The 10,466-nt window shown below is 36.3% G+C and overlaps 1 protein-coding gene across 1 annotated transcript in view; it reads left to right on the top strand.

Moving 5' to 3' along the window:
• Positions 1–285: 285 nt before the first annotated feature.
• SLC26A9 (solute carrier family 26 member 9) overlaps positions 286–10,466 on the top strand; it is a 170,390-nt gene continuing 160,209 nt past the window's right edge. The window contains exon 1 of the mRNA XM_072424482.1: positions 286–391. The gene's annotated coding sequence lies outside the window, so the exon portion shown is untranslated. The remainder of the gene's footprint in view (positions 392–10,466) is intronic.

Raw genomic sequence — 10,466 nt, 5'->3', positions numbered from 1 at the left:
GTATTTAGGAAATTTCAGAATCAGATCAAGGTAGAAAAAGAACCAAAGGGCTTGGAAGGTTAAGATAGAAACAAAAAAGGGCTGTTCTGTTCTCCCCACTGCCCCCTCCATGCACTATTCACCCCCCCTTCTTTTCTTATCAGTTTTTCCTATCTCCTGGCTAAAGGCTTGTTGTACCATTCATAATCACTACTCAGGTCTAGCCAATCCACAGCCTCTCACTTTCTCCCCCCTCCCCATTTGCCACTGTTTATAAATGAGTCAGTTGAGATCAGAGAGCAAAGCGTCAGCATCTACTTTCTCACTCTAATTCAAGTAGTTCCACTTCAATAACCTCTAGCACACCTTGAGAGATATTTCCAAGATCACACATTGAGTACCTGGCTCTCAGGTAAGAAATGGCTTGTGCCCTTATTGTCACATTTACAATGCCAGTATTCGTGACACAGCTTATAATATAATATAAATATAATGTTTTATTTGTGTGTATGTGTGTGTGTGTGTGTATATATATATATATATATATATATATGAGGGTGAATCAAGGTAAATGGGATTTATTGTAAAATGGAATTACCAAACCTGAAAATGTCATTTTTTTCAATGTAGTCCCCAGACTTCTCAATGTACTTTCGCCATCTGATTGTAATTGCCTGGTGGTGGAATATTTGGCCTCCTTATTACTGGTGGCATTTTATATGCTTTATTTTTGCTCCCCTCGAATATATAACTTTTTTTTAACAGACAACCTGGAAGCATGGCATTTGCTTTATCTGAAAACTTTTACCAACACAAAACACTTAGTATTTCATATTCCTGTCTTCTCATACACTGTGTATAAGATAAATATACATTTTGCAAAGAAACCTAATATTGGGATATGCTGTCTACACATATTTTGCATTTATTTATTATGCATATACTAGATTTTATGCATATTGGTAAATAGGCAGAATAGTTACATTATTATTGTAATAGTCTTTGGAGAATGTGCCTAATACCTAATACTCACTAATTATTTTGCTGTTGACTTCACATTGTTCATATGATTATACCTCTGCTGTAGTTCTGTTGTACTAGTGTCACATAGAACATCTTAAAGTGTAAAACTTTAAAAAAAATTAGTGTTAAAGCTTTTTTAGTTTAAGATAAAGTAGATAAATGTTAAACATTCTTTTTCTTGCTGTCTGTATCCCCCACTGAGGGTATTTCCCTCCTATATTTGTTCTGTGGTCTTTGTCACTATCACAGAAGGTGAGGGAACATCCAACATTTTCAGTTTTCATCAGAGTATTAGATAAGAAAAAAATCCTCCAATTTAGGACAACTGTACCAAAAACAATAGATTTGAAAATATTGGTTTCAATTTCTGTTTGGTATTTAGGACAAAAAATAAAGGAACTTTCCCCTATGTAAAAAAATATTCATACAAAAGATATTTATTTTCTTATAATTTTAGGCAGAAAAGACATAATCACATTTGAACCTCCCAGTTTTTTTTATAATGTACCAGCATCAAGGTACAAGGCTAGCCTTGATTCACACATACAAAGATAACAAGATTACACCCATTACACCCACCACCCATTACCTCTATGTACGTACATCAATTGCATGTTACATGTTGTAAACTAAAGTACTTTTTAAACTGAGAAACATGGATAGTTCAGATAATGTCTCATGCAACATTTGGGAAATCTGTGCACAGACTTTGGGACACACTTAAATCACCCTGAATACAGCTGGTATCAGATATTAACCAGAGGGGGGCATTGCAGCTCTGATGGATTGCTATCCTTACTATGGAAAAAATTATAGGAAATTCTATATAAAGAGGAAGGAAAACATATTACACAAAATCAACCTGAATGCTGTATATTTTGTTTTCATTTGGTTCAGCAAGTATAAATATTGATGATGATTTATAGTTAAAATACTTGAATCACATGGTGGGTTATTCCATACTGCCTTGTTACACTAATAAGCAGCTAGGAAGGAATGAGAGACTTTGGAAACCATGCTTGGTGCTGGAAGCTTGACAGGTATTCTATTCAAGAACTACATTACATGGCACATGCCCCAATGCACAGCAGATACAAGTTTATGCTGCCCTTCATTGTCTTCTTCTTTTTTGGTAGACTGGGCTCATGCTGCAGGGATTACATAAAAACCCTGTGTGTTAGGGATGCAGTTTTCTGTAAGGATTGGAAGCTGTATTGAACTTGGGTGGGTTAGAGGAACTAAAAGTAATTAGGAGCTATAGTTCACTGTAGGGAGGCAGGTTAACTCCTGACTGCTATTGATCAGTCGAGTCACTATTGCAGGGCTGAGAAAGATACTGACTATTTCTTCTACTGCTTTGTGTAGTGAAACTGCCAGTGGTCCTAATAATAAAAACTGTGCAGGTATAACCATTGTAATATCTGGATATTTTTCTTTTACTTACATCTATTGGGAATTAGATTCAAGATTTGGTCCAGTGTTGAACATTTCAACTCCTTAAAACAAGTAAACACATCTGTTTGTATATACTTTAGTAACAGTGGGTGTCTAAACAGAACATTTTGGTCACTATTGTTTATTTCATTTCCAAAATTTCAATATATCTGTATGTGTATACTTGACAGTATGCACATACCACATTTGGCTGGCATGTCTTTAAAAGTAATTTTATTTGCCATTGCTTCATTGCTACCATTATTGTATTATTTATTAGGTGGGAGAAACTCTGCAACAGAAGCACAAATAGGAATAATGGATGTACAAATATAAAATGCTTGCCAGTAGAAAGCTGAAAAGTTCCTCCTCATAGTGACACTTGTTGCCTCTCCTGGAGTTCTGCCATTTTTTTTGCTTGTGGGGAAGGCACCTAATAATGCCACATCAAAACCATTGATCATCAATGTGAGGAATGCACAGTAATACAAAGGCACTAATGCCTTGTCATTGTCATGCCTAGCATTGAAGGCCTAGATATTTGTAGGTCAGATAGCAAATTTGTGTCTTTAGGCTTCTTTCCTCATCCAGAGACCTTCAATATGGTTCATAATGGCGTGAATTTGCATAGCTTCGATCTCTCTTCATTTGGATCAGAATCCACCATCTTCTTTGACTCCACTAACCCCCCTCTTAAGCTGGATTCACTGTTTTATGTGCACAATGCACCAAGCATGGATATATATGTGTATATGCACACATGAGGGTGAATATAGCTAAATGGGATTTATTATAAAATTAAATTACCAAAACTGAAAATTTAATTTTCCAATGTAGTCCCCAGACTTCCTAATGAACTTGCACCATCTTATTGAAATCTGTGGTGGAATATTTGGCCTCCCTATTACTGCTGGCATTTTATATGCTTTATTTTGCCCCCCCCCCCCCTTTTGAATATACAACTTTTTTTAACATACAACCTGGAAGCATGGTGTTTGATTTATCTCATTAGTATTTTATATTTTTGTCTTCTCATGCACTGTGTATAAGATTTATATACATTTTGCAAAAAAAAAAACAATATTAGGATATGCTGTCTGTACATATTTTGCATTTATTTAATATGTATATATTTGATGTTATGCTTATTGGTAAATAGGCAGAAAAATTATACTATTCTTGAAATAGTCTTATGAGAATGCACTAATACTTATTATTCACTAATTAGTTTGCTGTTGACTTCCCATTGTTCATATGAATATAACTCTGCTGTAGTTCTGTTGTACTAGTGTTACATAGAACATGTTAAAATGTACAAAAATTTTAAAAAATTAGTTTTAAAGTTTTTTCAGTTTAAGATAAAGTAGGGAAAGGTCAAACACTATTTTTCTTGCTGTCTGTGTCCCCCACTGAGGGTATTTCCCTCCTATATTTGTTCTGTGGTCTTTGTCACTATGACAGAAGGTGAGGGAACATCCAACATTTTCAGTTCTCATCAGAGTATTAGATAAGAAGAAAATCCCCCAATTTAGGACACCTGTACCAAAAACAATAGATTTGAAAATATTGGTTTCAATTTCTGTTTGGTCTTTAGGACAGGAAATTAAGGAACTTTCCCTATCAGGGTGTAAAAAAATATACTTACAAAACATATTTAACTTTTTATAATTTTAAGCAGAAAAGACATAATCACATTTTAAGCTCCCCATTTTTATAATGTACCAGCATCAAGGTACAAAGCTAGACTTCAATTTACACATACAAAGATAACAAGATATTTACCCCACCCATTACCTCTATGTACGGCCATCAATTGCATAACTAAATTATTCTCCTGCATGTTACATGTTGTACGCTGTTACATGTTGTAAACTGTCAGATGCATATACAGGCAAATACTACCTTTTGCAGGGGAAGAATAGTATGTATATGCAGTAAAGTACTTTTTAAACTGAGAAACATGGATAGTTCAGATAATGTCTCATGCAACATTTGGGAAATCTGTGCACAGACTTTGGGACACACTTGAATCACCCTGAATACAGCTGGTATCAGATATTAACCAGAGGGGGGCATTGCAGCTAATGGATTGCTATCTTTACTATGAAAAAAATATAGGAAATGCTATATAAAGAGGGAGGAAAATATATTACACAAAATCAACCCGATTGCTGTATATTTTGTTTTCATTTGGTTCAGCAAGTATAAATATTGATGATGATATACAGTTAAAATACGTAGTTTACATGGTGGGCTATTCCATACTGCTTTGTTACACTGATAAGCAGCTAGGAAGGAATGAGGGACTTTGGAAACCATGTCTGGTGTTGGAAGCTTGACAGGTATTCTATTCAACACCTACATTAGATGGCACATGCCCCAATTCAGGGCCAATGCACAGCAGACACACGTTTATGCTGCCCTTCATTGTCTTCTTCTTTCTGGTAAAGTGGGCTCATACTGCTGGGATTACATAAAAACCCTGTGTGTTAGGGCTGCAGTTTTCTGTAAGAATTGGAAGCTGTATTGAACTTGGGTGGGTTAGAGGAGCTAAAATTAATTAGGAGCTATAGTTCACTGTAGGCAGGCAGGTTAACTCCTGACTGCTATTGATCAGTCGAGTCACTATTGCAGGGCTGAGAAAGATACTATTTCTTCTACTGCTTTGTGTAGTGAAACTGCCAGTGGTCCTAATAATAAAAACTGTGCAGGTATAATCATTGTATTATCTAGATATTTTTCTTTTAGTTACATCTATTGGGAATTAGATTCTAGATTTGGTCCAGTGTTGAACATTTCAACTCATTAAAACAAGTAAATACACCTGTTTGTATATACTTTAGTAACAGTGTGTTTGAACAAGCAATTTTGGTCAAGTTTGTTTATATCACTTCCAAAATGTCAAATATATCTGTATGTGCATACTTGACAGTTACATTTGGCTGGCATGTCTTTAAAAGTAATTTTATTTGCCATTGCTTCATTGCTACCATTATTTTATTATGTATTAGGTGAGAGAAACTCTGCAACAGAAGCACAAATAGGAATAATTGATGTACAAATATAAAATGCTTGCCAGTACATAGCTGAAAAGTTCCTCTTCATAGTGACACTTGTCTCTCCTGGAGTTCTGCCATTTTTTTGCTTGTGGGGAAGGCACCTAATAATGTCACATCAAAACCACTGATCATCAATGTGAGGAATGCACAGTAATAAGAAGGCATTAATGACTTGTCATTGTCATGCCTAGCACTGGATATATGTGTATCAGATAGCAAATTTGTGTCTTTAGGCTTCTTTCCTCATCCAGAGACATTCAATAAAGTTCCTAATTGGCTAGAATTTGCATAGCTTCCATCTCTCTTCATTTGGATCAGCATCCACCATCTTCTGTGACTCCACTGACCCGCCCCTCAAGCTGGATTATGTTTTATGTGCACAATGCACCAGGCATGGTAAATGCATATGTGTAAATGTCTTTTCAGGATTCTATTTGATGTGAATTTGAAATGGCCCCACCGCCATTTGCATGTGTCACCGGACAATGTGAACAAATCTGGAAAAGGGGTCTGCTGCTGGGAGAATGATCCACACGTAAGATCATGTGAACAGACCTGCGGGAGAAGCCTCACTGGTAGCCTGTTTGAAAGAGCCATTGTTGGCAGTGGGAACTCTGCTCTACCTTACAAGATTCTGCTGCTGTGCAATTACCTCTTCTCCAACCTCCCCATGTCCTAAAATTTTGCGTTCTCATCCTGACCAGACTCTGTCTCATAGTAACTATTAGGAGGTGACAGCTGTCTTTCTGCATGTTCTAGATTTCCCTTCAGACATGAACCGTAGAAGGTTTACAGCACACATTTCCACACACTTCTTTTTCTTCCTTGAACCTTTCCTAATACTGGCTGTAAAGTAAGGTTTGAGCTTTATGCATAGAATGCCTTTGTACTGTACTTTGATTGTTTTCTATCAACAGTACAAAAACAGAATGCTTAATTTATTTTTTGGAAAACATTTTGTCAACAGCTTTAGAGTGTCTATGGGACTCTATGAGAATATTGTGTAAGTTGAATCCTGCTGTGTGTTACATTGTTTATGCACTGCATTTGCGGAACAACTTACTGGTTGTCAACCTACTATGTTAGTCTTTGTGATTTCGTCAAACCGTGATCAGCATTTAGGGACCCAATAGAGCTGCAAAGCCTTACATCTTTGTCCTTCAAGCTGCATAAAAGGGACCCTCCACCACAATTGTACACATTTTATGTCCCTAGTTCCTAATAGTTTTAAAGACACTCATCTCAACCTGTAATCTGATACAGCAAAATCTGATATAACTCCTGAAACACAGATAACAAGACACGACATGATTCTTCATGACCAGATCATATTTTAAATCATTAAGATTTGCATACAGGAAAATGTTATAAGAAAATCTACCCAAATTATGTGGTGAATCCTATTGTAGGCAATGGGATATGAATCATATTTGACAATCAGTGATATTAGTCAGTTATAGTTAAACAAAGGCATGGAGTCCATATTTTTTTATACTGTTAACATGTATACATTTCTCCTAAATTGGTGGGCTGGCATCAGTTGAATGAAGAAGGATTCCCATTATCCAGTTCCAAATGGTCTGTGCCCTGCCTCTAATAAGTGCTTAGACCAGCAGCAAATGGGTTAGCAAGGTAAACACTAGTATTTTCTAGAAAGGACTCTTTCAAAGTGACCTCGAAGCATGACTCAATGCTATCAAGGAGCAAAGCACTCACATCACTGTGGAAAAACTGATATGACATGAAAAGAAAAAATTAACACTTCACACACTTAATAATGACAGCTTGCATAACCATTTGCAAAATGATAGATTACTATTCTAACTTTATAGGCAGCTAACTTTACCTACAGATTTAATACAAACACAAATAAATCTGTCTTCATTATGTTGCTTTGAAGTCTCAGTACAAAATATGTATAACTTACTAATCATAACTGTCACAGCAAAAGTTTAGCACAGGTCTGCCCCATCCTATCTTTAGCAAATCCCTACTGCTTGTTCTATGATTGAGTCGGAGACAGTGCAGTGTTCAGTTTACTCTGAAAAAGTAGATAATTGCAGTATAGAGAGTCTGAGGATACAAAATATATGCAAGCACCAGCGGATGCTTATATCAATTAAAGCAGTGACTTAGTTGTCATAAATACCAACAGATTAAATTCCATGTTTCATGGTTAGCAAGTTGCCAGAAATGATTGCCGAGTCTACATGATAAAATTGTTTTTAATTGAATTGGTATACATCTAGACACAAATGTTAGGCAGTACAATATTGCTTTTAATATCTGTGGAATATACCTTAAATGAAAATAGGAACAATAATGTTACATACATTGTATGATTTATATATATATATATATATATATATATTTATATATATTTTATATACACATTATATGATATAAATATTTTATAAATAATTCATACAAATGTATAAATACATTACAATTACATTTATAATATTGTATAATTGTGAATATTTCACAGCATTCCTAAGATTTTTCAACATATGTGCCCGATTTTTTTATAAGAGACAGAGAGCCATAACAAATTAAACATTAAAGTACTTAAAGAGCTGTGGCTGACTATTCCTATAAAGAGTATACCCTACTTTAACTTTAAGGGCTGTATTATAAAACAGTAAATCAGACATTCTCTCAAACATTCCCTTGTGAGAATCATGTGTTTCAATGACAATAATTGATCCCCACCAGGAAATGTTTGAGGGAATGTTAGATTCTCTGTTTTTTCACATAGAGACCTAAGAGGTAAAATTATAAATTATTTCCCTGTCAATTCGGCTGAAGGTTCGCTGACAGCTATTTGAATCCATCTAAATTTCTGATTTCAGTGCCTATTACAACAATGACTCGTTCTGCCACCTAGTGGCCAATTGTCAAAAGTGCACAGCAGTCACAATAGCAAAATTAAGCAAATTTAGAGAAAACAAGTTAGTATTTGTTTAGGCTTTGTTTAGTTCTGACAGAAATAAAACAAAAATCAGATGGTATGAACAATTTTGTAATAGACCAGAACAATAATACTAGTCTAGAATCCATGTCAACTGTTTTTTGCTGCCTTTGTCCCATTTGTAAGTTTTCTCTCACTGCTTATCTGGTGAAACTATTGTCAACAGAACCAGATAGCAGTTCCACCTTGTAGGGTGCTCAGCTATTCCATCCTCCTAATGATCCAGAAGTTTAACAATTTGCAGTGGGTGCTAAAAAACTAGATGGGGCTAAATGTGGGGGTCACCACAAACCAGTGAAACCACTGTATCATTGGATCCTGCCTGAAAACCAAATTTGAGACAATTGATGTGATATCAAAGGTCTACAGTAGTTTTATCAAAAACAATTACAGTGTGATATCACTTCTTCTGTAGATCCTATGCAGGATCACCAGCAACCCTTTTTTATTCATTCTGTCAGGTACTGCACACAGCTGGAGGGCATTAGAGAGTGTTTCCTTCAGCCAATGAGCAGATTGCGTCCTGTACATGATCCTGTCCAGCTATTGCCTGCTGGTCCTATTTAAGCCTCTAAGGAACCAGGCTCTGGTTACTGGGTACTCAGCTTGTTACCTGGGACTTTACCCAGCTATACTCTGCCCAATAACCTGTTTTCCAAGTACTTGACCTTGGCTTTAGATGGACTCTGCTTCTTTCCTTTCTTCTCACCTGATCTTGGACCATTTAGACCTTGATTTTTGTTTGACGCCTAAGACCATCCTGACCTGTCTCTATTCAGCTGCCTGCCTGTGCCTCTGGCTGCCTGGATGGGGAGGGCCTGTGATCCGAAACCTGGTTTTCTCCCTGCAGCAAAGTAGTCTGGTGGCACTATGGTTACCCGCCCATCACTACTTTGAGGCCCCTATCTTCACCTGTACATTTGACCTTTTTTTAAAATAAACAGTAATATACTTAGGAATGCATAAGTGATTGTTAATCAATATCACCAGATGAACAGTAGGGCAACACTAATTCAACACCTAAAGAGGGAATTGTTCTACCACAAACCAGATTTCTCTCCTTTTTCTTCCTCCCTGACTTTTCATCAGTATTAACATTTAATAGAGCCCTGTCACTATTGGTATTGAATATTAGTAATATTAGTTGACTATTAGTAATAATAGTGTGTGTGTAAATGATTCCTGCTATTCATTTTTTAAGCCGTTCACTTTCATTACTCTTACTAAAAAACCTTTTCTTATTTCTTAAGGCTTATTATTAGGCAATAGGGAGCACTTGTTCAAATATATCATAATATTTAGACTCCAGAGAACTTCAAGAGGGCCCATGTAGGTTACATAATGCCGTTTGGAATTTAGGCATAAAATTATTGTGTGCAATGTCTGTTAAGTGTGCTGGTGCTGGACTCCAAACTCTACTCCAAATTCTACTTTAGTATGGATCTTCTGCAGCTCCTGTAATAACATCACAGTGGCTAATAAGAGGGATTACATATCACAGGGTCAAGGTAATAATTAGGAAGCACTAAAAGATACTACACAGGGGCAAAGGAAAGCTTTAAGGTGTAGAGAAGTAGAGAAGCTTTAAAGCTTTCACAACTCCTTTGTCAAACCACAGAAAAAAATGAAAAATATATAATTTGTAAATAATCACGTAACTTACATTAGTTGGTGTTGTCAGTACAACTCATAGCCATAACAGTGGAAGGTAAAATGTCTAAATGTAAAAATGTAGATATCAGAATCTAATGGAAGCATAGTGGTCTTTTTCAAATAAGGACTAAGGATAAGGAAACATTGTGAGTTGAGGGTCATAACATATACCCAGTGTAAGGCCCTGGTCAGCACCAGTATTCCTCAGACACCAGTCCCCCAATCTACACTGCACTCTTCACCTTTAGTAAGCCCCGCTCAGCCTCGGGAGACTGGTTGCGTCTCCCAGCACTTGGTTGCCCCCAGGACTTAGTGTGCAAAGGATGGTGTCTGGAGATGGGCTGGCA

This window comes from Pyxicephalus adspersus, chromosome 1 (genome assembly GCF_032062135.1).
Source record: "Pyxicephalus adspersus chromosome 1, UCB_Pads_2.0, whole genome shotgun sequence".
In the NCBI taxonomy this organism is placed as follows: domain Eukaryota; kingdom Metazoa; phylum Chordata; class Amphibia; order Anura; family Pyxicephalidae; genus Pyxicephalus; species Pyxicephalus adspersus.
The sequence above is the reverse complement of the archived record's forward strand: the minus strand, read 5'-3'. Positions and strand labels throughout refer to the sequence as shown.